Source organism: Dendrobates tinctorius, unplaced genomic scaffold (genome assembly GCF_039654945.1).
Source record: "Dendrobates tinctorius isolate UK_male_01 unplaced genomic scaffold, ASM3965494v1 ptg000018l, whole genome shotgun sequence".
NCBI lineage: Eukaryota > Metazoa > Chordata > Amphibia > Anura > Dendrobatidae > Dendrobates > Dendrobates tinctorius.
Window position 1 is genome coordinate 21,794,236 of NW_027361686.1, and position 22,380 is coordinate 21,816,615.

General features: G+C 37.3%; 3 non-coding genes across 3 annotated transcripts; all 3 read left to right on the forward strand.

The window, feature by feature from the left end:
• Window positions 1-16,843: 16,843 nt before the first annotated feature.
• TRNAF-GAA (transfer RNA phenylalanine (anticodon GAA)) lies at window positions 16,844-16,916 on the forward strand. Its single transcript has one exon. It is a non-coding gene; the product is annotated as a tRNA-Phe (tRNA).
• Window positions 16,917-19,170: 2,254 nt separating this feature from the next.
• TRNAF-GAA (transfer RNA phenylalanine (anticodon GAA)) lies at window positions 19,171-19,243 on the forward strand. Its single transcript has one exon. It is a non-coding gene; the product is annotated as a tRNA-Phe (tRNA).
• A 2,255-nt stretch (window positions 19,244-21,498) lies between these two features.
• TRNAF-GAA (transfer RNA phenylalanine (anticodon GAA)) lies at window positions 21,499-21,571 on the forward strand. Its single transcript has one exon. It is a non-coding gene; the product is annotated as a tRNA-Phe (tRNA).
• Window positions 21,572-22,380: the final 809 nt, after the last annotated feature.

Consider the following 22,380-nt stretch of genomic DNA (forward strand, 5'->3'; position numbering starts at 1 on the left):
GCCACAAAATTACGGCCGTTATCACTAACTACCTTGCCTGCCTCAAGATGTACACTGCCCAGCCATGACTCAGTTTGTCGCTTCAAGTACTCGGCCAGCACCTCGGCGGTGTGTCTGTCGCCCAAACACATCATCTGCAACACAGCCTGCTGACGCTTTCCACTAGCTGCTCGATAGGGGGACACATCGTGTGCAACAGTGGCAGCTGCAGATGGAGTGCTCGTATGACTGCGCTCTGTGGACGAGCTTTCGCTTCTGGAGGAGGAGGAGGAGGAGGGTCGAACGCCTACAGCCAACTGTTTCCTATACCGTGGGCTAGGCAGCACTGTCCCACCACCGCTGTCCCCTGTGGACCCTGCATCCACCACATTAACCCAGTGTGCAGTGATTGACACGTAACGGCCCTGGCCATGCCAACTGGACCATGCATCAGTTGTGAGGTGCACCTTTCCGCTCACTGACTGCTTGAGTGCATGGACAATGCGGTCTTTCACATGATGGTGGAGGGCTGGGATGGCTTTGCGAGAGAAGAAGTGGCGACTGGGTAGGACATAGCGTGGTACTGCATAGGCCATGAGTTCGCGGAAAGCTGTGCTTTCCACCAACCGAAAGGACATCATCTCAAACGAGATTAGTTTGGCAATGTGGGCGTTCAAACCCAGTGTATGCGGATGAGAGACTGAGTACTTTCTTGACCTACTCATAGTGTCTGGGAGGGTGAGCTGGACTTGAGAGCTGCATATGGTGGAAGTAGCGGTGGACAGGGCGGACTGAGAGAGGGTTGATGATGGTGATGGAGTTGGTGTTCTTTCTGATGGCCTAGAATCACTCTTTCGTTTATATAACAGTGGGATTCCCTGACTGCTGTGGTCTTGCAACGACACCTCAACATTTGCTGCTGTGCTAACCGGTGGGCTTACAGTGGGGGAAACAATGTAGCTTTGCTGACTACCTTCATTGTGATCAGTTGCACATGTGGCACTTGAGGTTTGGTGTTGTGTCCACGCTTGCAAGTGCATGCTGGTTAAATGTCTAAGCATGCAACTGGTATTCAAATTTTTCAGATTTTTCCCTCGGCTAAAGGTCTTTGCGCACTTCTTACAGATAACCTTGGCCTGATCATGAGGATTTTGGTCAAAAAACTGCCACACTGCACTCTTCCTACTTTGGCAGACATTTTGCGGCCTAGCACGCTGTGATCTTTTGACCCTTTGGACAAGCTGTCCAGCAACTCTTTTGATGTTTGGAACCTGTCTTTGGAGTGCTCCGGGCCTGCCAGATAACAGCTGTTGCGATGTCGATTTCTGCTGTGGATGCTCCTCATCTGAGCTATTGGAAGCAGCACCCTCTTCCCCCAATGGATGCCAATCTGGGTCAACAACTGGGTCATCCATCACCTCCTCTTCTACGTCATGTGCACCTTCCTCTGTGTCACCGTGTATGGTGGTATAGTGTGCGGGAAGGAGCACCTGAGTCTCATCAGGGTCAGAATCTGGCTCTGTACACTGCGAGGACAATGTAGTGCTCTGAGTGAATGTACCAGCAGAATCATCCATCAGCGGCTGTGCATCAGTGCACTCCATGTCAGATTCATCTTGGCCTGGGTAATTCACCATTTCACTTGATAATCCAGGCATGGTATGTGAAAACAGCTCCATGGAGTAATCAGTAGTATGGCCTGCGTCATCCTTCAATATTGGTTGGGGTGAAGAACACAAGGAAAGGTGTGGTTCATGAACATGAGCCTCCAATGACGACTCAGTGCTTTTACTTTTTACAACTGAAGAATAGAGCTGGAGGCTGAGTCAGCAATGTAAGACAAAACTTTTTCCTGATGCTCTGGCTTTAAAAGCGGTTTGCCAACTCCTAGAAAACTAAGCGTTCGAGGCCTTATGAAGCCAGACGATGACACAGGGTCAGCACCTCCTGCATTCGGTCCTATTTTGCTCTTGCCACTACCATCAGATCCACCACCAACACCATCATTACCAACTGCCAACCCCCGCCCAATTCCACGGCCTCTTCCACCAGCCTTCCTCATTTTTGGTAGAAATGTAGACAAAATCCAACAAACTATATAGTAATGTAAAACAAGGTACAAGGTGTCTATAGGACAGGGAGATTTTGAATTTCTGCAGACACTTGTGGACACTGGACACTTTTGGATTGTGTGAGGCCCACTGATATCTGAGCGCTATGTGACAGGCTCGATGGCACAGCTGTGACCAAAGTGACTAGAGCATAAGGGAGATTTTGAATCTCTGCACACACTTTTGGACACTGGATGGACACTTTTGGATTGTGTGAGGCCCACTGATATCTGAGCGCTATGTGACAGGCTCGATGGCACAGCTGTGACCAAAGTGACTAGAGGATAAGGGAGATTTTGAATCTCTGCACACACTTTTGGACACTGGACACTTTTGGATTGTGTGAGGCCCACTGATATCTGAGCGCTATGTGACAGGCTCGATGGCACAGCTGTGACCAAAGTGACTAGAGGATAAGGGAGATTTTGAATCTCTGCACACACTTTTGGACACTGGATGGACACTTTTGGATTGTGTGAGGCCCACTGATATCTGAGCGCTATGTTACAGGCTCGATGGCACAGCTGTGACCAAAGTGACTAGAGGATAAGGGAGATTTTGAATCTCTGCACACACTTTTGGACACTGGACACTTTTGGATTGTGTGAGGCCCACTGATATCTGAGCGCTATGTGACAGGCTCAATGGCACAGCTGTGACCAAAGTGACTAGAGGATAAGGGAGATTTTGAATCTCTGCACACACTTTTGGACACTGGACACTTTTGGATTGTGTGAGGCCCAATGAATATCTGAGCACTATGTGACAGGCTCGATGGCACAGCTGTGACAAAAGTGACTAGAGGATAAGGGAGATTGGATTCCTTTTAAAAAAGCAGTTTGCTGAGCAGTGGGTAAACAGCAATGCAGGAATGTCAGGAAGCCTTAGAAGGCAGCCCAACAACCAACACCACTGATACACCACTATATAGCCTCCCCTTGCACTGCACACACAGTGACTGGTGTGTTGTGCAGGCCAAATTGCTAGCAGCAGAAGCAGTTTTTTTTCTTCTCAGCAGGACAAAAAAAAAATTGGGATTGCTTTTAAAAAAGCAGTTTGCGGAGCAGTGGGTAAACAGCAATGCAGGAATGTCAGGAAGCCTTAGAAGGCAGCCCAACAACCAACACCACTGATACACCGCTATATAGCCTCCCCTTGCACTGCACACACAGTGACTGGTGTGTTGTGCAGGCCAAATTGCTAGCAGCAGAAGCAGTTTTTTTGTCTTCTTCCCTGCCTAACGCTCTCCCTACAGAATCAGCAGCAACCTCTCCCTATACTAAGATCGGCAGAAGTAAGATGGCGGTCGGCGTGCACGCCCTTTTATACCCCCTGTGAGGCCCACCAAAGCAAGCCAATCACTTGCATGCCCTTCTGAAAGATGGTTTTGACCCGTGCCTATGTCATCACGTTGCCCCCAGTGTCCTTGGATCCTGATTGGCTGAAAAAGAGAGCAAAACAAACTTTTGAAACGCGACTTTGGTGCGAAAGTCGCCGACCTCGTGGCCGACCTCATCCTAGGGTCGGGTTTCGTTTCATGAAACCCGACTTTGCCAAAAGTCGGCGACTTTTGAATTTTTTCGACCCGTTTCGCTCAACTCTAGTTGCAGGTGTTGATGAATTGATTGAGAGAAGTAATTTCTAAAATGGGGTCATGTTGGGGGAGCTTTCTGCTGTTTTGGTACCTTTGGTACTCTGCAAATTTCACCCGCAAACTATGCTTGCAAAATTTGCATTCCAAAACCCAAATAGCAGTCTTATTTTCAAAGCCCTGCTGTGTGGCCAAACAGTAGTTTCTGAAGAATTATTGGCGTTACTGCATTTGTGAGAATCTAACATTTCTATCACCCTAACAAAGTAAATGGAGATTTAAAAATTAATGCTGACAAAAAGTACACATTTGGAAAATGTTATTTATTAAATTTTGTGTGATGCGAAAAGTTGGCTTAAGGATATAAACAATCAAAGAATAAAAATTGCTAATAATTCAAATTTTAAAGCAAACTTTAGTTACTTTCACAGGAAAAACTAAAACTATAGTGACTTAAATCATTAATATTAAGTACAATGTGTCACAAAAAACACTTTCCGAATTGTGGGGATATGTTGAAGCATTCCAGAAGAGTTAATACGACATAAAGTGATACATGTCATATTTTAGAAAAAATTGGGCTTGGCCATTTAGCTCAAACTAGGCTCGATCACTAATAGTTTTGAAATCTGTATTAAAAGAAAAAATGTAAAATTTGTAATAAAATCACTGTCAATCACAAGTATTGGTCATAATTCTGCTGATTAACTTGAAAAGAGTTAAGTAACAAAAGCAACCAGAAGTCAGGATGGCTGAGCCATCTATGGCGCTGTGTGGGTTTCAATCTCACCTCTGACATCACCTTTATATTTCAAGAAACAATACGCTTCTCTTCAGTGATTGATTTGATGGGGGTCAAACCAAACTTAGTAATAGGCCTTAAAAACCTGTTCCCAAATTTGGCACTTCCTGGTAGTTTTTGGGGTGAATCAGAAATTGTCCTTTCAAAAAAGAGCTCTAGGAACATCAAATAGATTTTTGTGCATATGTTAGCTGTTTAGGCACTGGAAAAATACTGCAGATGGTCAAAGGGGAGGGACCACTTTACCTCTGTGTTCTTTTACCCTATTAAGTCAGACAGTCCGACTCCTATGGTGATGTCCTGGTAGTTTTCTATAAACTAAACTGCTGGCAGGTCTAATTTCATATTGTTTTACTTCATTCATTACTAGACCATAATGATCCTTAATAAACAAAAGCTTAAAAAGTAGTTAATCATAGTTTAAAATGTTTGAAATGCGCATGTGCTACTGACATCTAAGTTTCAGCACATTTTGGGACAAATGTTCTCACTGTCATCATTAACAATCATTAAAATATTTTCTTTAAGTTTTTGCCTCTATATTACTCCAATAGTTTGCATCTAATAACAACTAAAACTTGATGTAACATTATGCCTGCAAATTGTGTTTCATGTGCAACTATCAACTGTCCCACAAACAGGGTCTCTATTAAACTGGTAAATGGAGTCAAATTGAAAATGTAAAAAAAATCAATTTTAAAATTGCTGTTTTTTTCTTCTCATTCACAGAGAGTTAATGAAAGTTATTAAATATGTACAGCAAAATGGCAGTGGATAAAAATAGAAATTGTGCTGCAACATCCTTCCCCTTTACATTTTAGGGGGAAAATACGCAAAGCACATGGACAATCAGTCCAACTATCTGCGGAAAATAAAGTGGTAAAAACTTGAGAAAGTGGAACTTTTTCTTTTTGAGCAAGTTAGCATTTTTTGGTATTTTTACTCTATTTTGTTTATTTCAGTTTCTCTTAAATGTAAGAGGAATTAAAGGGAATCTGATAGCATATATGGGCAGCACACATCAGACACTAGCTGAATGATTTCAGCAGTGTATGTTTGACTATAAAATGATGTCGCATTACTGAGACAAACATCCTCAAAAATATGCTGGGGTCAAAGCTTTTTTGGGAAATCAGTTGAAAAGGCAAAAAACACAAGTCCACTCTCAGGCCCAACATCTTTTATTTGAAATATTGGAGGTTTCTACTTTAAGGGTAAGACAAAGCATCTACATGTTTGGCATTGCTCCAGTGAGGAGAGCCCACTTAAAAATGTATGGGGTGCTTGTCTCCGTAAGCACAAGCTGTTCACTAAACTGCAATTCTGGATGTTTCAGAGTGAAAACACCTGCAGGGCGAAAATAGTAGTTGCAGGTGTTGATGAATTCATTGAGAGAAGTAATTTCTAAAATGGGGTCATGTTGGGGGAGTTTTCTGCTGTTTTGGTACCTTTGGTACTCTGCAAATTTCACCCGCAAACTAAGCTTGCAAAATTTGCATTCCAAAACCCAAATAGCAGTCTTATTTTCAAAGCCCTGCTGTGTGGCCAAACAGTAGTTTCTGAAGAATTATGGGCGTTACTGCGTTTGTGAGAATCTATCATTTCTATCACCCTAACAAAGTAAATGGAGATTTAAAAATTAATGCTGACAAAAAGTACACATTTGGAAAATGTTATTTATTAAATTTTGTGTGATGCGAAAAGTTGGCTTAAGGATATAAGCAATCAAAGAATAAAAATTGCTAATATTTCAAATTTTAAAGCAAACTTTAGTTACTTTCACAGGAAAAACTAAAACTATAGTGACTTAAATCGTTAATATTAAGTACAATGTGTCACAAAAAACACTTTCCGAATTGTGGGGATATGTTGAAGCATTCCAGAAGAGTTAATACGACATAATGTGATACATGTCATATTTTAGAAAAAATTGGGCTTGGCCATTTAGCTCAAACTAGGCTCGATCACTAATAGTTTTGAAATCTATATTAAAAGAAAAAATGTAAAATTTGTTATAAAATCACTGTCAATCACAAGTATTGGTCATAATTCTGCTGATTAACTTGAAAAGAGTTAAGTAACAAAAGCAACCAGAAGTCAGGATGGCTGAGCCATCTATGGCGCTGTGTGGGTTTCAATCTCATCTCTGACATCACCTTTATATTTCAAGAAACAATACCGCTTCTCTTCAGTGATTGATTTGATGGGGGTCAAACCAAACTTAGTAATAGACCTTAAAAACCTGTTCCCAAATTTGGCACTTCCTGGTAGTTTTTGGGGTGAATCAGAAATTGTCCTTTCAAAAAAGAACTCTAGGAACATCAAATAGATTTTTGTGCATATGTTAGCTGTTTAGGCACTGGAAAAATACTGCAGATGGTGAAAGGGGAGGGACCACTTTACCTCTGTGTTCTCTTTCCCTATTAAGTCAGACAGTCTGACTCCTATGGTGATGTCCTGGAAGATTTCTATAAACTAAACTGCTGGCAGGTCTAATTTCATATTGTTTTACTTCATTCATTACTAGACCATAATGATCCTTAATAAACAAAAGCTTAAAAAGTAGTTAATCATAGTTTAAAAAGTTTGAAATGCGCATGTGCTACTGACATCTAAGTTTCAGCACATTTTGGGACAAATGTTCTCACTGTCATCATTAACAATCATTAAAATATTTTCTTTAAGTTTTTGCCTCTATATTACTCCAATAGTTTGCATCTAATAACAACTAAAACTTGAGGTAACATTATGCCTGCAAATTGTGTTTCATGTGCAACTATCAACTGTCCCACAAACACAGGGTCTCTATTAAACTGGTAAATGGAGTCAAATTGAAAATGTAAAAAAAAAATCAATTTTAAAAGTGCTGTTTTTTTCTTCTCATTCACAGAGAGTTAATGAAAGTTATTAAATATGTACAGCAAAATGGCAGTGGATAAAAATAGAAATTGTGCTGCAAAAAGACAGAAAAAGGAAACATAAAAATATATACTTCCAAGGGTTTTGATTGACATTTGTAGAGTGTGAAACACTACTGAAATGATATGTGCATGGCCGAAATAGCTCAGTTGGGAGAGCGTTAGACTGAAGATCTAAAGGTCCCTCGTTCAATCCCGTGTTTCGGCAACATCCTTCCCCCTACATTTTAGGGGGAAAATACGCAAAGCACATGGACAATCAGTCCAACTATCTGCGGAAAATAAAGTGGTAAAAACTTGAGAAAGTGGAACTTTTTCTTTTTCAGCAAGTTAGCATTTTTTGGTATTTTTACTCTATTTTGTTTATTTCAGTTTCTCTTAAATGTAAGAGGAATTAAAGGGAATCTGATAGCATATATGGGCAGCACGCATCAGACACTAGCTGAATGATTTCAGCAGTGTATGTTTGACTATAAAATGATGTCGCATTACTGAGACAAACATCCTCAAAAATATGCTGGGGTGAAAGCTTTTTTGGGAAATCAGTTGAAAAGGCAAAAAACACAAGTCCACTCTCAGGCCCAACATCTTTTATTTGAAATATTGGAGGTTTCTACTTTAAGGGTAAGACAAAGCATCTACATGTTTGGCATTGCTCCAATGAGGAGAGCCCACTTAAAAATGTATGGGGTGCTTGTCTCCGTAAGCACAAGCTGTTCACTAAACTGCAATTCTGGATGTTTCAGAGTGAAAACACCTGCAGGGCGAAAATAGTAGTTGCAGGTGTTGATGAATTCATTGAGAGAAGTAATTTCTAAAATGGGGTCATGTTGGGGGAGTTTTCTGCTGTTTTGGTACCTTTGGTACTCTGCAAATTTCACCCGCAAACTATGCTTGCAAAATTTGCATTCCAAAACCCAAATAGCAGTCTTATTTTCAAAGCCCTGCTGTGTGGCCAAACAGTAGTTTCTGAAGAATTATGGGTGTTACTGCTTTTGTGAGAATCTAACATTTCTATCACCCTAACAAAGTAAATGGAGATTTAAAAATTAATGCTGACAAAAAGTACACATTTGGAAAATGTTATTTATTAAATTTTGTGTGATGTGAAAAGTTGTCTTAAGGATATAAACAATCAAAGAATAAAAATTGCTAATATTTCAAATTTTAAAGCAAACTTTAGTTACTTTCACAGGAAAAACTAAAACTATAGTGACTTAAATCGTTAATATTAAGTACAATGTGTCACAAAAAAACACTTTCAGAATTGTGGGGATATGTTGAAGCATTCCAGAAGAGTTAATACAACATAAAGTGATACATGTCATATTTTAGAAAAAAATTGGGCTTGGCCATTTAGCTCAAACTAGGCTCGATCACTAATAGTTTTAAAATCTGTATTAAAAGAAAAAATGTAAAATTTGTTACAAAATCACTGTCAATCACAAGTATTGGTCATAATTCTGCTGATTAACTTGAAAAGAGTTAAGTAACAAAAGCAACCAGAAGTCAGGATGGCTGAGCCATCTATGGCGCTGTGTGGGTTTCAATCTCACCTCTGACATCACCTTTATATTTCAAGAAACAATACCGCTTCTCTTCAGTGATTGATTTGATGGGGGTCAAACCAAAGTTAGTAATAGACCTTAAAAACCTGTTCCCAAATTTGGCACTTCCTGGTAGTTTTTGGGGTGAATCAGAAATTGTCCTTTCAAAAAAGAACTCTAGGAACATCAAATAGATTTTTGTTCATATGTTAGCTGTTTAGGCACTGGAAAAATACTGCAGATGGTGAAAGGGGAGGGACCACTTTACCTCTGTGTTCTCTTTCCCTATTAAGTCAGACAGTCCGACTCCTATGGTGATGTCCTGGTAGATTTCTATAAACTAAACTGCTGGCAGGTCTAATTTCATATTGTTTTACTTCATTCATTACTAGACCATAATGATCCTTAATAAACAAAAGCTTAAAAAGTAGTTAATCATAGTTTAAAATGTTTGAAATGCGCATGTGCTACTGACATCTAAGTTTCAGCACATTTTGGGACAAATGTTCTCACTGTCATCATTAACAATCATTAAAATATTTTCTTTAAGTTTTTGCCTCTATATTACTCCAATAGTTTGCATCTAATAACAACTAAAACTTGATGTAACATTATGCCTGCAATTTGTGTTTCATGTGCAACTATCAACTGTCCCACAAACACAGGGTCTCTATTAAATTGGTAAATGGAGTCAAATTGAAAATGTAAAAAAAAATCAATTCTAAAATTGCTGTTTTTTTCTTCTCATTCACAGAGAGTTAATGAAAGTTATTAAATATGTACAGCAAAATGCAGTGGATAAAAATAGAAATTGTGCTGCAAAAAGACAGACAAAGGAAAAATAAAAGTATATACCTCCAAGGGTTTTGATTGACATTTGTAGAGTGTGAAACACTACTGAAATGATATGTGCATGGCCGAAATATCTCAGTTGGGAGAGCGTTAGACTGAAGATCTAAAGGTCCCTCGTTCAATCCCGGGTTTCGGCAACATCCTTCCCCCTACATTTTAGGGGGAAAATACGCAAAGCACATGGACAATCAGTCCAACTATCTGCGGAAAATAAAATGGTAAAAACTTGAGAAAGTGGAACTTTTTCTTTTTCAGCAAGTTAGCATTTTTTGGTATTTTTAATCTATTTTGTTTATTTCAGTTTCTCTTAAATGTAAGAGGAATTAAAGGGAATCTGATAGCATATATGGGCAGCACGCATCAGACACTAGCTGAATGATTTCAGCAGTGTATGTTTGACTATAAAATGATGTCGCATTACTGAGACAAACATCCTCAAAAATATGCTGGGGTGAAAGCTTTTTTGGGAAATCAGTTGAAAAGGCAAAAAACACAAGTCCACTCTCAGGCCCAACATCTTTTATTTGAAATATTGGAGGTTTCTACTTTAAGGGTAAGACAAAGCATCTACATGTTTGGCATTGCTCCAATGAGGAGAGCCCACTTAAAAATGTATGGGGTGCTAGTATCCTTAAGCACAAGCTGTTCACTAAACTGCAATTCTGGATGTTTCAGAGTGAAAACACCTGCAGGGCGAAAATAGTAGTTGCAGGTGTTGATGAATTCATTGAGAGAAGTAATTTCTAAAATGGGGTCATGTTGGGGGAGTTTTCTGCTGTTTTGGTACCTTTGGTACTCTGCAAATTTCACCCGCAAACTATGCTTGCAAAATTTGCATTCCAAAACCCAAATAGCAGTCTTATTTTCAAAGCCCTGCTGTGTGGCCAAACAGTAGTTTCTCAAGAATTATGGGTGTTACTGCGTTTGTGAGAATCTAACATTTCTATCACCCTAACAAAGTAAATGGAGATTTAAAAATTAATGCTGACAAAAAGTACACATTTGGAAAATGTTATTTATTAAATTTTGTGTGATGTGAAAAGTTGGCTTAAGGATATAAACAATCAAAGAATAAAAATTGCTAATATTTCAAATTTTAAAGCAAACTTTAGTTACTTTCACAGGAAAAACTAAAACTATAGTGACTAAAATCGTTAATATTAAGTACAATGTGTCACAAAAAAACACTTTCAGAATTGTGGGGATATGTTGAAGCATTCCAGAAGAGTTAATACCACATAAAGTGATACATGTCATATTTTAGAAAAAAATGGGCTTGGCCATTTAACTCAAACTAGGCTCGATCACTAATAGTTTTAAAATCTGTATTAAAAGAAAAAATGTAAAATTTGTTACAAAATCACTGTCAATCACAAGTATTGGTCATAATTCTGCTGATTAACTTGAAAAGAGTTAAGTAACAAAAGCAACCAGAAGTCAGGATGGCTGAGCCATCTATGGCGCTGTGTGGGTTTCAATCTCACCTCTGACATCACCTTTATATTTCAAGAAACAATACCGCTTCTCTTCAGTGATTGATTTGATGGGGGTCAAACCAAACTTAGTAATAGACCTTAAAAACCTGTTCCCAAATTTGGCACTTCCTGGTAGTTTTTGGGGTGAATCAGAAATTGTCCTTTCAAAAAAGAACTCTAGGAACATCAAATAGATTTTTGTGCATATGTTAGCTGTTTAGGCACTGGAAAAATACTGCAGATGGTGAAAGGGGAGGGACCACTTTACCTCTGTGTTCTCTTTCCCTATTAAGTCAGACAGTCCGACTCCTATGGTGATGTCCTGGTAGATTTCTATAAATTAAACTGCAGGCAGGTCTAATTTCATATTGTTTTACTTCATTCATTACTAGACCATAATGATCCTTAATAAACAAAAGCTTAAAAAGTAGTTAATCATAGTTTAAAATGTTTGAAATGCGCATGTGCTACTGACATCTAAGTTTCAGCACATTTTGGGACAAATGTTCTCACTGTCATCATTAACAATCATTAAAATATTTTATTTAAGTTTTTGCCTCTATATTACTCCAATAGTTTGCATCTAATAACAACTAAAACTAGATGTAACATTATGCCTGCAAATTGTGTTTCATGTGCAACTATCAACTGTCCCACAAACAGGGTCTCTATTAAATTGGTAAATGGAGTCAAATTGAAAATGTAAAAAAAAATCAATTCTAAAATTGCTGTTTTTTTCTTCTCATTCACAGAGAGTTAATGAAAGTTATTAAATATGTACAGCAAAATGGCAGTGGATAAAAATAGAAATTGTGCTGCAAAAAGACAGACAAAGGAAATATAAAAGTATATACCTCCAAGGGTTTTGATTGACATTTGTAGAGTGTGAAACACTACTGAAATGATATGTGCATGGCCGAAATAGCTCAGTTGGGAGAGCGTTAGACTGAAGATCTAAAGGTCCCTCGTTCAATCCCGTGTTTCGGCAACATCCTTCCCCCTACATTTTAGGGGGAAAATACGCAAAGCACATGGACAATCAGTCCAACTATCTGCGAAAAATAAAGTGGTAAAAACTTGAGAAAGTGGAACTTTTTCTTTTTCAGCAAGTTAGCATTTTTTGGTATTTTTACTCTATTTTGTTTATTTCAGTTTCTCTTAAATGTAAGAGGAATTAAAGGGAATCTGATAGCATATATGGGCAGCACGCATCAGACACTAGCTGAATGATTTCAGCAGTGTATGTTTGACTATAAAATGATGTCGCATTACTGAGACAAACATCCTCAAAAATATGCTGGGGTCAAAGCTTTTTTGGGAAATCAGTTGAAAAGGCAAAAAACACAAGTCCACTCTCAGGCCCAACATCTTTTATTTGAAATATTGGAGGTTTCTACTTTAAGGGTAAGACAAAGCATCTACATGTTTGGCATTGCTCCAGTGAGGAGAGCCCACTTAAAAATGTATGGGGTGCTTGTCTCCGTAAGCACAAGCTGTTCACTAAACTGCAATTCTGGATGTTTCAGAGTGAAAACACCTGCAGGGCGAAAATAGTAGTTGCAGGTGTTGATGAATTCATTGAGAGAAGTAATTTCTAAAATGGGGTCATGTTGGGGGAGTTTTCTGCTGTTTTGGTACCTTTGGTACTCTGCAAATTTCACCCGCAAACTATGCTTGCAAAATTTGCATTCCAAAACCCAAATAGCAGTCTTATTTTCAAAGCCCTGCTTTGTGGCCAAACAGTAGTTTCTGAAGAATTATGGGCGTTACTGCGTTTGTGAGAATCTAACATTTCTATCACCCTAACAAAGTAAATGGAGATTTAAAAATTAATGCTGACAAAAAGTACACATTTGGAAAATGTTATTTATTAAATTTTGTGTGATGCGAAAAGTTGGCTTAAGGATATAAACAATCAAAGAATAAAAATTGCTAATATTTCAAATTTTAAAGCAAACTTTAGTTACTTTCACAGGAAAAACTAAAACTATAGTGACTTAAATCGTTAATATTAAGTACAATGTGTCACAAAAAACACTTTCAGAATTGTGGGGATATGTTGAAGCATTCCAGAAGAGTTAATACGACATAAAGTGATACATGTCATATTTTAGAAAAAATTGGGCTTGGCCATTTAGCTCAAACTAGGCTCGATCACTAATAGTTTTAAAATCTGTATTAAAAGAAAAAATGTAAAATTTGTTATAAAATCACTGTCAATCACAAGTATTGGTCATAATTCTGCTGATTAACTTGAAAAGAGTTAAGTAACAAAAGCAACCAGAAGTCAGGATGGCTGAGCCATCTATGGCGCTGTGTGGGTTTCAATCTCACCTCTGACATCACCTTTATATTTCAAGGAACAATACCGCTTGTCTTCAGTAATTGATTTGATGGGGGTCAAACCAAACTTAGTAATAGACCTTAAAAACCTGTTCCCAAATTTGGCACTTCCTGGTAGTTTTTGAGGTGAATCAGAAATTGTCCTTTCAAAAAAGAACTCTAGGAACATCAAATAGATTTTTGTGCATATGTTAGCTGTTTAGGCACTGGAAAAATACTGCAGATGGTCAAAGGGGAGGGACCACTTTACCTCTGTGTTCTCTTTCCCTATTAAGTCAGACAGTCCGACTCCTATGGTGATGTCCTGGAAGATTTCTATAAACTAAACTGCTGGCAGGTCTAATTTCATATTGTTTTACTTCATTCATTACTAGACCATAATGATCCTTAATAAACAAAAGTTTAAAAAGTAGTTAATCATAGTTTAAAAAGTTTGAAATGCGCATGTGCTACTGACATCTAAGTTTCAGCACATTTTGGGACAAATGTTCTCACTGTCATCATTAACAATCATTAAAATATTTTCTTTAAGTTTTTGCCTCTATATTACTCCAATAGTTTGCATCTAATAACAACTAAAACTTGATGTAACATTATGCCTGCAATTTGTGTTTCATGTGCAACTATCAACTGTCCCACAAACACAGGGTCTCTATTAAATTGGTAAATGGAGTCAAATTGAAAATGTAAAAAAAAATCAATTCTAAAATTGCTGTTTTTTTCTTCTCATTCACAGAGAGTTAATGAAAGTTATTAAATATGTACAGCAAAATGGCAGTGGATAAAAATAGAAATTGTGCTGCAAAAAGACAGACAAAGGAAAAATAAAAGTATATACCTCCAAGGGTTTTGATTGACATTTGTAGAGTGTGAAACACTACTGAAATGATATGTGCATGGCCGAAATATCTCAGTTGGGAGAGCGTTAGACTGAAGATCTAAAGGTCCCTCGTTCAATCCCGGGTTTCGGCAACATCCTTCCCCCTACATTTTAGGGGGAAAATACGCAAAGCACATGGACAATCAGTCCAACTATCTGCGGAAAATAAAGTGGTAAAAACTTGAGAAAGTGGAACTTTTTCTTTTTCAGCAAGTTAGCATTTTTTGGTATTTTTAATCTATTTTGTTTATTTCAGTTTCTCTTAAATGTAAGAGGAATTAAAGGGAATCTGATAGCATATATGGGCAGCACGCATCAGACACTAGCTGAATGATTTCAGCAGTGTATGTTTGACTATAAAATGATGTCGCATTACTGAGACAAACATCCTCAAAAATATGCTGGGGTGAAAGCTTTTTTGGGAAATCAGTTGAAAAGGCAAAAAACACAAGTCCACTCTCAGGCCCAACATCTTTTATTTGAAATATTGGAGGTTTCTACTTTAAGGGTAAGACAAAGCATCTACATGTCTGGCATTGCTCCAGTGAGGAGAGCCCACTTAAAAATGTATGGGGTGCTAGTATCCTTAAGCACAAGCTGTTCACTAAACTGCAATTCTGGATGTTTCAGAGTGAAAACACCTGCAGGGCGAAAATAGTAGTTGCAGGTGTTGATGAATTCATTGAGAGAAGTAATTTCTAAAATGGGGTCATGTTGGGGGAGTTTTCTGCTGTTTTGGTACCTTTGGTACTCTGCAAATTTCACCCGCAAACTATGCTTGCAAAATTTGCATTCCAAAACCCAAATAGCAGTCTTATTTTCAAAGCCCTGCTGTGTGGCCAAACAGTAGTTTCTGAAGAATTATGGGTGTTACTGCGTTTGTGAGAATCTAACATTTCTATCACCCTAACAAAGTAAATGGAGATTTAAAAATTAATGCTGACAAAAAGTACACATTTGGAAAATGTTATTTATTAAATTTTGTGTGATGTGAAAAGTTGGCTTAAGGATATAAACAATCAAAGAATAAAAATTGCTAATATTTCAAATTTTAAAGCAAACTTTAGTTACTTTCACAGGAAAAACTAAAGCTATAGTGACTAAAATCGTTAATATTTAGTACAATGTGTCACAAAAAAACACTTTCAGAATTGTGGGGATATGTTGAAGCATTCCAGAAGAGTTAATACCACATAAAGTGATACATGTCATATTTTAGAAAAAAATGGGCTTGGCCATTTAACTCAAACTAGGCTCGATCACTAATAGTTTTAAAATCTGTATTAAAAGAAAAAATGTAAAATTTGTTACAAAATCACTGTCAATCACAAGTATTGGTCATAATTCTGCTGATTAACTTGAAAAGAGTTAAGTAACAAAAGCAACCAGAAGTCAGGATGGCTGAGCCATCTATGGCGCTGTGTGGGTTTCAATCTCACCTCTGACATCACCTTTATATTTCAAGAAACAATACCGCTTCTCTTCAGTGATTGATTTGATGGGGGTCAAACCAAACTTAGTAATAGACCTTAAAAACCTGTTCCCAAATTTGGCACTTCCTGGTAGTTTTTGGGGTGAATCAGAAATTGTCCTTTCAAAAAAGAACTCTAGGAACATCAAATAGATTTTTGTTCATATGTTATCTGTTTAGGCACTGGAAAAATACTGCAGATGGTGAAAGGGGAGGGACCACTTTACCTCTGTGTTCTCTTTCCCTATTAAGTCAGACAGTCCGACTCCTATGGTGATGTCCTGGTAGATTTCTATAAATTAAACTGCAGGCAGGTCTAATTTCATATTGTTTTACTTCATTCATTACTAGACCATAATGATCCTTAATAAACAAAAGCTTAAAAAGTAGTTAATCATAGTTTAAAATGTTTGAAATGCGCATGTGCTACTGACATCTAAGTTTCAGCACATTTTGGGACAAATGTTCTCACTGTCATCATTAACAATCATTAAAATATTTTCTTTAAGTTTTTGCCTCTATATTACTCCAATAGTTTGCATCTAATAACAACTAAAACTAGATGTAACATTATGCCTGCAAATTGTGTTTCATGTGCAACTATCAACTGTCCCACAAACAGGGTCTCTATTAAATTGGTAAATGGAGTCAAATTGAAAATGTAAAAAAAAATCAATTCTAAAATTGCTGTTTTTTTCTTCTCATTCACAGAGAGTTAATGAAAGTTATTAAATATGTACAGCAAAATGGCAGTGGATAAAAATAGAAATTGTGCTGCAAAAAGACAGACAAAGGAAATATAAAAGTATATACCTCCAAGGGTTTTGATTGACATTTGTAGAGTGTGAAACACTACTGAAATGATATGTGCATGGCCGAAATAGCTCAGTTGGGAGAGCGTTAGACTGAAGATCTAAAGGTCCCTCGTTCAATCCCGGGTTTCGGCAACATCCTTCCCCCTACATTTTAGGGGGAAAATACGCAAAGCACATGGACAATCAGTCCAACTATCTGCGGAAAATAAAGTGGTAAAAACTTGAGAAAGTGGAACTTTTTCTTTTTCAGCAAGTTAGCATTTTTTGGTATTTTTACTCTATTTTGTTTATTTCAGTTTCTCTTAAATGTAAGAGGAATTAAAGGGAATCTGATAGCATATATGGGCAGCACGCATCAGACACTAGCTGAATGATTTCAGCAGTGTATGTTTGACTATAAAATGATGTCGCATTACTGAGACAAACATCCTCAAAAATATGCTGGGGTCAAAGCTTTTTTGGGAAATCAGTTGAAAAGGCAAAAAACACAAGTCCACTCTCAGGCCCAACATCTTTTATTTGAAATATTGGAGGTTTCTACTTTAAGGGTAAGACAAAGCATCTACATGTTTGGCATTGCTCCAATGAGGAGAGCCCACTTAAAAATGTATGGGGTGCTTGTCTCCGTAAGCACAAGCTGTTCACTAAACTGCAATTCTGGATGTTTCAGAGTGAAAACACCTGCAGGGCGAAAATAGTAGTTGCAGGTGTTGATGAATTCATTGAGAGAAGTAATTTCTAAAATGGGGTCATGTTGGGGGAGTTTTCTGCTGTTTTGGTACCTTTGGTACTCTGCAAATTTCACCCGCAAACTATGCTTGCAAAATTTGCATTCCAAAACCCAAATAGCAGTCTCATTTTCAAAGCCCTGCTTTGTGGCCAAACAGTAGTTTCTGAAGAATTATGGGCGTTACTGCGTTTGTGAGAATCTAACATTTCTATCACCCTAACAAAGTAAATGGAGATTTAAAAATTAATGCTGACAAAAAGTACACATTTGGAAAATGTTATTTATTAAATTTTGTGTGATGCGAAAAGTTGGCTTAAGGATATAAACAATCAAAGAATAAAAATTGCTAATATTTCACATTTTAAAGCAAACTTTAGTTACTTTCACAGGAAAAACTAAAACTATAGTGACTTAAATCGTTAATATTAAGTACAATGTGTCACAAAAAACACTTTCAGAATTGTGGGGATATGTTGAAGCATTCCAGAAGAGTTAATACGACATAAAGTGATACATGTCATATTTTAGAAAAAATTGGGCTTGGCCATTTAGCTCAAACTAGGCTCGATCACTAATAGTTTTAAAATCTGTATTAAAAGAAAAAATGTAAAATTTGTTATAAAATCACTGTCAATCACAAGTATTGGTCATAATTCTGCTGATTAACTTGAAAAGAGTTAAGTAACAAAAGCAACCAGAAGTCAGGATGGCTGAGCCATCTATGGCGCTGTGTGGGTTTCAATCTCACCTCTGACATCACCTTTATATTTCAAGGAACAATACCGCTTGTCTTCAGTAATTGATTTGATGGGGGTCAAACCAAACTTAGTAATAGACCTTAAAAACCTGTTCCCAAATTTGGCACTTCCTGGTAGTTTTTGAGGTGAATCAGAAATTGTCCTTTCAAAAAAGAACTCTAGGAACATCAAATAGATTTTTGTGCATATGTTAGCTGTTTAGGCACTGGAAAAATACTGCAGATGGTCAAAGGGGAGGGACCACTTTACCTCTGTGTTCTCTTTCCCTATTAAGTCAGACAGTCCGACTCCTATGGTGATGTCCTGGAAGATTTCTATAAACTAAACTGCTGGCAGGTCTAATTTCATATTGTTTTACTTCATTCATTACTAGACCATAATGATCCTTAATAAACAAAAGCTTAAAAAGTAGTTAATCATAGTTTAAAATGTTTGAAATGCGCATGTGCTACTGACATCTAAGTTTCAGCACATTTTGGGACAAATGTTCTCACTGTCATCATTAACAATCATTAAAATATTTTCTTTAAGTTTTTGCCTCTATATTACTCCAATAGTTTGCATCTAATAACAACTAAAACTTGATGTAACATTATGCCTGCAAATTGTGTTTCATGTGCAACTATCAACTGTCCCACAAACACAGGGTCTCTATTAAATTGGTAAATGGAGTCAAATTGAAAATGTAAAAAAAAATCAATTCTAAAATTGCTGTTTTTTTCTTCTCATTCACAGAGAGTTATTGAAAGTTATTAAATATGTACAGCAAAATGGCAGTGGATAAAAATAGAAATTGTGCTGCAAAAAGACAGACAAAGGAAATATAAAAGTATATACCTCCAAGGGTTTTGATTGACATTTGTAGAGTGTGAAACACTACTGAAATGATATGTGCATGGCCGAAATAGCTCAGTTGGGAGAGCGTTAGACTGAAGATCTAAAGGTCCCTCGTTCAATCCCGGGTTTCGGCAACATCCTTCCCCCTACATTTTAGTGGGAAAATACGCAAAGCACATGGACAATCAGTCCAACTATCTGCGGAAAATAAAGTGGTAAAAACTTGAGAAAGTGGAACTTTTTCTTTTTCAGCAAGTTAGCATTTTTTGGTATTTTTACTCTATTTTGTTTATTTCAGTTTCTCTTAAATGTAAGAGGAATTAAAGGGAATCTGATAGCATATATGGGCAGCACGCATCAGACACTAGCTGAATGATTTCAGCAGTGTATGTTTGACTATAAAATGATGTCGCATTACTGAGACAAACATCCTCAAAAATATGCTGGGGTGAAAGCTTTTTTGGGAAATCAGTTGAAAAGGCAAAAAACACAAGTCCACTCTCAGGCCCAACATCTTTTATTTGAAATATTGGAGGTTTCTACTTTAAGGGTAAGACAAAGCATCTACATGTTTGGCATTGCTTCAGTGAGGAGAGCCCACTTAAAAATGTATGGGGTGCTAGTCTCCGTAAGCACAAGCTGTTCACTAAACTGCAATTCTGGATGTTTCAGAGTGAAAACACCTGCAGGGCGAAAATAGTAGTTGCAGGTGTTGATGAATTCATTGAGATAAGTAATTTCTAAAATGGGGTCATGTTGGGGGAGTTTTCTGCTGTTTTGGTACCTTTGGTACTATGCAAATTTCACCCGCAAACTATGCTTGCAAAATTTGCATTCCAAAACCCAAATAGCAGTCTTATTTTCAAAGCCCTGCTGTGTGGCCAAACAGTAGTTTCTGAAGAATTATGGGTGTTACTGCGTTTGTGAGAATCTAACATTTCTATCACCCGAACAAAGTAAATGGAGATTTAAAAATTAATGCTGACAAAAAGTACACATTTGGAAAATGTTATTTATTAAATTTTGTGTGATGTGAAAAGTTGTCTTAAGGATATAAACAATCAAAGAATAAAAATTGCTAATATTTCAAATTTTAAAGCAAACTTTAGTTACTTTCACAGGAAAAACTAAAACTATAGTGACTTAAATCGATAATATTAAGTACAATGTGTCACAAAAAAACACTTTCAGAATTGTGGGGATATGTTGAAGCATTCCAGAAGAGTTAATACAACATAAAGTGATACATGTCATATTTTAGAAAAAAATGGGCTTGGCCATTTAGCTCAAACTAGGCTCGATCACTAATAGTTTTAAAATCTGTATTAAAAGAAAAAATGTAAAATTTGTTACAAAATCACTGTCAATCACAAGTATTGGTCATAATTCTGCTGATTAACTTGAAAAGAGTTAAGTAACAAAAGCAACCAGAAGTCAGGATGGCTGAGCCATCTATGGCGCTGTGTGGGTTTCAATCTCACCTCTGACATCACCTTTATATTTCAAGAAACAATACCGCTTCTCTTCAGTGATTGATTTGATGGGGGTCAAACCAAACTTAGTAATAGACCTTAAAAACCTGTTCCCAAATTTGGCACTTCCTGGTAGTTTTTGGGGTGAATCAGAAATTGTCCTTTCAAAAAAGAACTCTAGGAACATCAAATAGATTTTTGTGCATATGTTAGCTGTTTAGGCACTGGAAAAATACTGCAGATGGTGAAAGGGGAGGGACCACTTTACCTCTGTGTTCTCTTTCCCTATTAAGTCAGACAGTCCGACTCCTATGGTGATGTCCTGGTAGATTTCTATAAACTAAACTGCTGGCAGGTCTAATTTCATATTGTTTTACTTCATTCATTACTAGACCATAATGATCCTTAATAAACAAAAGCTTAAAAAGTAGTTAATCATAGTTTAAAACGTTTGAAATGCGCATGTGCTACTGACATCTAAGTTTCAGCACATTTTGGGACAAATGTTCTCACTGTCATCATTAACAATCATTAAAATATTTTCTTTAAGTTTTTGCCTCTATATTACTCCAATAGTTTGCATCTAATAACAACTAAAACTTGATGTAACATTATGCCTGCAAATTGTGTTTCATGTGCAACTATCAACTGTCCCACAAACACAGGATCTCTATAAAATTGGTAAATGGAGTCAAATTGAAAATGTAAAAAAAAATCAATTCTAAAATTGCTGTTTTTTTCTTCTCATTCACAGAGAGTTAATGAAAGTTATGAAATATGTACAGCAAAATGGCAGTGGATAAAAATAGAAATTGTGCTGCAAAAAGACAGACAAAGGAAATATAAAAGTATATACCTCCAAGGGTTTTGATTGACATTTGTAGAGTGTGAAACACTACTGAAATGATATGTGCATGGCCGAAATAGCTCAGTTGGGAGAGCGTTAGACTGAAGATCTAAAGGTCCCTCGTTCAATCCCGGGTTTCGGCAACATCCTTCCCCCTACATTTTAGGGGGAAAATACGCAAAGCACATGGACAATCAGTCCAACTATCTGCGGAAAATAAAGTGGTAAAAACTTGAGAAAGTGGAACTTTTTCTTTTTCAGCAAGTTAGCATTTTTTGGTATTTTTACTCTATTTTGTTTATTTCAGTTTCTCTTAAATGTAAGAGGAATTAAAGGGAATCTGATAGCATATATGGGCAGCACGCATCAGACACTAGCTGAATGATTTCAGCAGTGTATGTTTGACTATAAAATGATGTCGCATTACTGAGACAAACATCCTCAAAAATATGCTGGGGTGAAAGCTTTTTTGGGAAATCAGTTGAAAAGGCAAAAAACACAAGTCCACTCTCAGGCCCAACATCTTTTATTTGAAATATTGGAGGTTTCTACTTTAAGGGTAAGACAAAGCATCTACATGTTTGGCATTGCTCCAGTGAGGAGAGCCCACTTAAAAATGTATGGGGTGCTAGTCTCCGTAAGCACAAGCTGTTCACTAAACTGCAATTCTGGATGTTTCAGAGTGAAAACACCTGCAGGGCAAAAATAGTAGTTGCAGGTGTTGATGAATTCATTGAGAGAAGTAATTTCTAAAATGGGGTCATGTTGGGGGAGTTTTCTGCTGTTTTGGTACCTTTGGTACTCTGCAAATTTCACCCGCAATCTATGCTTGCAAAATTTGCATTCCAAAACCCAAATAGCAGTCTTATTTTCAAAGCCCTGCTGTGTGGCCAAACAGTAGTTTCTGAAGAATTATGGGTGTTACTGCGTTTGTGAGAATCTAACATTTCTA